A 6,000-nucleotide genomic window follows, 5' to 3' on the forward strand; every position below is an offset into this window, starting at 1 on the left:
TTTTTGCTTAAGTAGAGAAATGGGGGAGGAGAAATGGCATGGGCAGAGCTCTGCTTACCCCTTCACCCACAGTGGTAGAGGGGTGACCTTTTTGGGTGGTTCATGTCCTCTCATCATCTGTTGCATTCTATTTTATTTTTTTTTAGGAGGGGAAATATGTACATTTTCACAGATGAAAGCCAGGCAGTCATGGGGTTTATTGAACAGAAAACGAGCCTAAGAACAAAGAGAGGCAAAATGAAGGTGCCAAGGTGAGCAGGAGTGGCTGAGGCTGGGGCAGGGAGGTGGGTTTGGCTGTAAAGCAGTCATCCTGCCCCACCCATGGAAAACCTTTGGTGGGTGGCTTTGAGCTCTCCAGGAAACAGGGGAGGGTGGCAGGAGTCACTGGCATTTCCCCCCATCTGCGTTATCAGCCAAGGTAGGTAACCTTGTGAGGGGGAAGCCAATCTGCTGGTGTTTCTACTGACCAAAACTGCTTGGGGTTTCCCCTCGCCATTCCTCACGTTATTAGGGCAATTTTGAGTTTGGCCTTGTCCCTTGAGAAATTCCAATATTTCACTCTTGTGCCTTCCTTCTGAATTGAGTCAGAAAATCAAAATATTAACCTTTTTTCTTTTTTTCTTTTTTTTTTTCCGTGGAGTGGGAAATTCCAAACAATCCCCATTAGGAAATGTTAAACATTTTTTGTGCAAATATATTTGCCCATCTAGTGCAGCCCCACATAGCTCCAGACACTTATCACAGAAGTGCCCTTGACTCCAACATTACTTACAACCTCAAAGCAGTCAAGGAACACATTTTTTCTTTCCTTCAGTTCTTCAAGACGTGGTAGGAGAATAAGATTAATTATTTTAAAGTGTGGTGAGCTCATGTTCACCGACAGCAGCTGTGCAAGTGCATTTGCTTACCACCACCCTGTGAGACATTGCCTGGAGTGTCACTCCTGAGCTCAGGAAAAGCTTGGACCTCCTGGCATTGCCTCTGGGTGCCTCAGCAGGGATTACCTGTCTCTTTCTCCCCTGGAGCTGTGCTAATCTGCTCGGGGTTCAGGGGATGCTCAGCAGTGGTGAGGCCATCCCCTGCTAAAGCCTCTGGGGAAGGTGCTTTTGTTGGAATGACCTCCTCTCCCTAGAGCCACGCAGGGAGGTAAAGTGGGAGCAAATATTCCAACAATAATGAAGTGGTGGGGTTAAAATGACTCCTCCAGTAACACAAGCTGCCCAGCTCTGGTTTCACCTTTACTTTGCTGTGTCGCATCTGCCAAGCACCTAAAGCTCTCAGCGGATCCCGGTGGTGTTTTGTGAGGTTACTCAGGCATTCTGCTCTTTCAGATTTTAACAGGAGCTGGTGCTAACTGGGCAAAAGAGGTCTAAACAACCTTTTCTGTAGAGACCCCAAGTCCTGAGCATGAGCCCTGCACGCTGCACCCACACTCTGCTGCCATAAACAGCATGAATCATGGGACGCTTCATCTGCACAACCCATCACAATCTGATAAAAGTCAGGCAAAACATCCTTCACCTCCTGCAAATAACTCAGAACAGAGTCAAAATAAGTGCCAGCAGAAAGAGTGTGTTCCTGCAGCAATAGGATTTCCAGGAATGCTGCTTTCCTTCCCCAAACCCCTGTGTTGTCCAAGGGCTCTGGGTGTTGGAGGGAGCCGGGGCTGAGCTGAAGTGAGAGCTCACTGCCCGGCCCAGCAGCACATGTTTCACATTAAGGAGCTGTTTGAGGGGCCTGTGTGGCTTGGTGGATAAATTGTCAGGTTTGTCCCCTTGCAGCTCACGTGTCCAGAATAGCCTGTGGTCCTAAAGGAGGAGAAAACCCTCAACGTGAGCTCAGTGGGTTTCCATCACAGAGGTTCTGCTCTGGTGCGAAACAGCCGGCGGGGCAGAGGCCAAGACTGCAAGGTGGACCCATGAGAAACTCCAGCCCCACCTCGTGTGGGACCTTGGGAGAAGTTTCAGGATGTGACAGTGCCAGTCCTGCCATCTTCAGCTTCTCTGGGGGTGCCCTCCTCCATCCACAACCTCAGGAGCAAGCGGAAATGTGGGAAAAGCGATGAAAACTCATTGGAACACGAGCTCAAGGCTCCAGCACATAAATAGCAAAGGAAGGAGAGATAAATACTAGAATAGTCTTTAAATATCTGCAAAGGAAACCAGCCAGGAGCCAGTTTGGCTACAGGGGGAAGGCTGGAAGCTAACATGGATGATCCCAATCTTACCCAGTGGCTAAGTGGATTTCTAAGCACCGTTTTCACAAAAAAAAAAAAAAAAAAAAAAAAATAATCTGAATGATCCGGTTCATTTTCCTGGGTGGGGGAAAGAACTGCTAAAAGCCTTTAATAGCTCCTGTTCAGGCAATCGTGATTATGAGCAGCTGGGAGAAGTCAGGCCTGAAGTATGAGATGCCAGACTTGAAGGTGGTAAACAGGGGCAGGGGAATATTTGTTTTGACAGCACGCTCAGTACACAGGAAACACGGAGCAATGAGAGGGACGACTCTGCACAGGAGTTCCCAGTCCTATATTTAAGAGCAAATCAAACTAAGGGAGGACCCTGCAAATTACAGACATCTACAAATAGCCCCAGACCTTTTGTCTCAGCTGTGGGAAGATCCCGAGGACACTGATAACAGACACAGCATTGCACAACCTTGGGAAAGAGGGGGCCTGGTGGTGTGTCCACTCTGCCCAGGATCTTGGCTCTTGACTCTGGTTACAGGCTGCAGGGGAAGGTGGAGAAAGCCCAGGAGAGGATAATTATGGAACAACCTGTTGATGGAGGAAGTGGCTTCCCAACCTCCCTTTACTTAGGGCCTGAGTTCTGCTCCAAAGCAGGAAGATTTATAGCACTCCCCATGGCTGTGTTGTGTTCTCCTTCTGGCCAGATTAGTTTAATGAATGAGAGGTAGGGAAAAAAACTGCTGAAAAGCAAATCCCCTACAGCCATGCTGTGTCACATCATTAAATAAGGACACTTTTTACTTAAGAGGAGTTGTTTGACCCATAATTACAGCTAAACTCCCATTTGGCTTTTGGTCCATGAGGGCTTCTCCTGTAATTTTAACTGGTTGCAGTCTACGAATCCTCACCTCCATTTTCCAGGGCAGCAAAAAATGATTATATAATATTAAACAGCAGCTGTTTTTCAGGCTGGAAGGGGCTCTTCACTGCTGTTATCCACAGCCTCTCTCTGAAATCAAACACTCTCTGCAAATGTCAAATAGCACCGGGTTCTCATTCCTGAGGTCTGCACACAATTCGTTGTGGCAAAACACAGGCTGAAAGCTGACCTGGCTTGTGTGACACAATGAGTATCGACTGGGAATTTCCAAATCCCAGCATCACTGGGGAATGTGGAGCTCAGAAGATTGTGAAGGTGTCACAGTGTCCTGAAGCATGGGTTAGCAGCAGTATTTACTGTCCCCCAAGACTGGATTGGGCATAGCAAGAATGCAGTGGCATGTTTAGCCTTGTTGCCTCATCACCGTTCTGATCTAAACCAATTATGAATCTATAAATCAGCTCTGAGGTCAGCAGGCAGCTTCTTTGGTGATAATAATAATTACATTCCTTGCATTTACACTGTATTTTTCACTAGCAGATCACAGGAGACTTCATCAAAGCAGGCAGCAGTCATTGCTTCCCTTTATTAGCAGCAGGGAATATGAGGTGCAGGGAAGGTAAACACCACGCTTGTCCCAAACTCAGGGTCAAGTGAGGGGGGCGGCAGCAATTAGGAGCTCTGTGGCACCATATTCAAAGGAGAAGCCATAGCTGCTGACCCACTCTTTCAAGAGGATTAGCATGGTCTGCTCAAAATCTAATGGTGAGAAGACAAATGGGAAGTCCTGGATTAACTACTTCAGCTTTGTCCTTTACTTGTCCTTGTTTTCTTCCAAAAGAAACATTTCATGACAACCAGCTCTTTCTAACTCACCTCCCCTGAAGAAAGGTTTCTTGGCACCACAAGCTGCTTTGTGGTCCAAAAATGTGTGTATTTGGCCACTAAGGCCTTTGGTGGAGATGTGGGAACCCCAGACCTGTGTCAGAATTCATGGCCAAATCTCCCCATCCTTGAAGAAACTTTTGGTCATGGTCTCACCACATTGCAGCTGGTCTGGGCTGCTCAAAAAACTCTGGTTCATCCAGCCAAAATAACTTCATTACTGCTTTAGCTATTGCTAAAAAAAGGGTATTTAAAATTATTTGATCCCCCAGTGTTTGGATTGTGACCAGTTGTGGGACAAGACACGAGCTAGTCTTCCTTTCTGGAAGCTTTGAAAGGTGTTGGTCTCACATCCACTTCCCGGAGAGCAGGGCTACATTCTGATGCCTCAGCAAATTTTTCTGCCTGTCCTCATGTGGGAAATTTCCTGTCCATATTTAAGCCTTGCACAGCCTCTTTCTGCTGTCACTCCCTCTAACAATAGAGTTGCAAAAAAGGGAGTAAAACCCAAAAAGACAAGCCTGTTAAAATGTCCCCTGCATTACACCCTTAAGAAAAACATTAATAGTGCATTATCCAATTGAACATTTTCCTTTCACATCACTTTTAATCAGAACTCCAGTCTCATTTCAAATTTGAGGTCTGGGAAAAATAGCAATTTTTTAAAATAAGAAAATGTTGTGTTCTTGGGGAAAAAAAAGCCCACCCAACCACCAAAAAAATTCCTCTTGACTCTTTCTGAGCAATTCTTCCGTACTTGATCTGGAGTGGTTTATAATGCATAAAGGCATTTATATTTTGCATGCAGCCATCTTTGGGCTTTTGCCTGTAGCTGAACAAAGTTCTGACAAATATATCCCCAGCAAGAGTTATTTCAGTTTTTGATTCACATTTTGGTGTCAGCAAGGGACTGAGATCTCAAAGATGGAAAGAAGTAATTTCTCATAATTTTGCAAGTCTACATGTCATTTATTTGTCTGCATCAACTCTATGAAAGCTTTATTGCTATTATTGTCCTGGCCTCCTCACTGGAACAGGGTTTTCCCTAAGAAATGAGGAGACAAAGAAGAAAATTAGGGACAAGAGAATGCCTAGCATCCCAACTTTTTTATACACAAAGGTGTTTTCTATTCCTTCAGTTTTGCATTTGAGGAGAGTCAGGTTCACAACAAAGCCAAACTATCTCCTTAGAGCTCTGTGCTTTGCATAGGTTTGATTTTTTCTTTTCCCCCCAAAACACAGCTAACCCACTGCAAAGCAGTTTCAGGCTCACAAACTCCAAGCAAACCCTGGCCTGGAGGCAGAACCCCCTGGCGTCCTGCAGAAGCAGCAGAGCGTTTTATGGCGAGGTGGAGCAGCGATTTTTGGGGCGCCGGGGCTGCTCTTGCTGGCAGCTCCCAGGACAGATTTGTGTCTCCACCGAGTTTTGTGCAGCAATCGCCAAGTTTTGCGTCCCCAGAGGACCTGCAGTGTGCGTTGTTTTCTGCCTTCCACGGGCAGGGAGAGGAATCCAACCCCATCCTGAGCAGGCTTGCCCCCAGTGGAGGAGGATCTGGCATGGAGGTGCTAATGTGCTGAATAAAACCATCACGGTGCAAAGCCCCTTTGTCGATGAAGCCCATCTAAATACCATTTCTCCATGACAGCCCATGCTTAGGCTGTATAAACGAGCAGAGAGAAGGATCTTTGCATTGATTTCACTTCCCTAAAGAATATTCCATCTCGGGAGCTGCCCAGGGAGCCAGTGCCAGAACTGGAGGACAGCACAATGTCATGCAAAGCAACCACCAGCTCCTCTGGAATCTGATATGGAGGTAGAAGAGAGAAGAGGAGCCAGATTTTTGTGGGAGATAGGATGGGCAGACGCAGGGATTGGGGACAAATCTTTCTGCCCTGGCAGGTGACTGCCATCCCCAGAGGAGGCTGCAAAGAGAAACCCCTGACTGCCAAGCGCCTCCAGCCCTCCTCCGCTTCCAAGGAGATAAAACCAGCCCATGGACAGTGTAAGTTTAAGCTGATATAGACACAGCTGGTGTGCTGGGAGCTG

This window comes from Molothrus aeneus, chromosome 9 (assembly GCF_037042795.1).
Source record: "Molothrus aeneus isolate 106 chromosome 9, BPBGC_Maene_1.0, whole genome shotgun sequence".
NCBI classification, from domain to species: Eukaryota; Metazoa; Chordata; class Aves; order Passeriformes; family Icteridae; genus Molothrus; species Molothrus aeneus.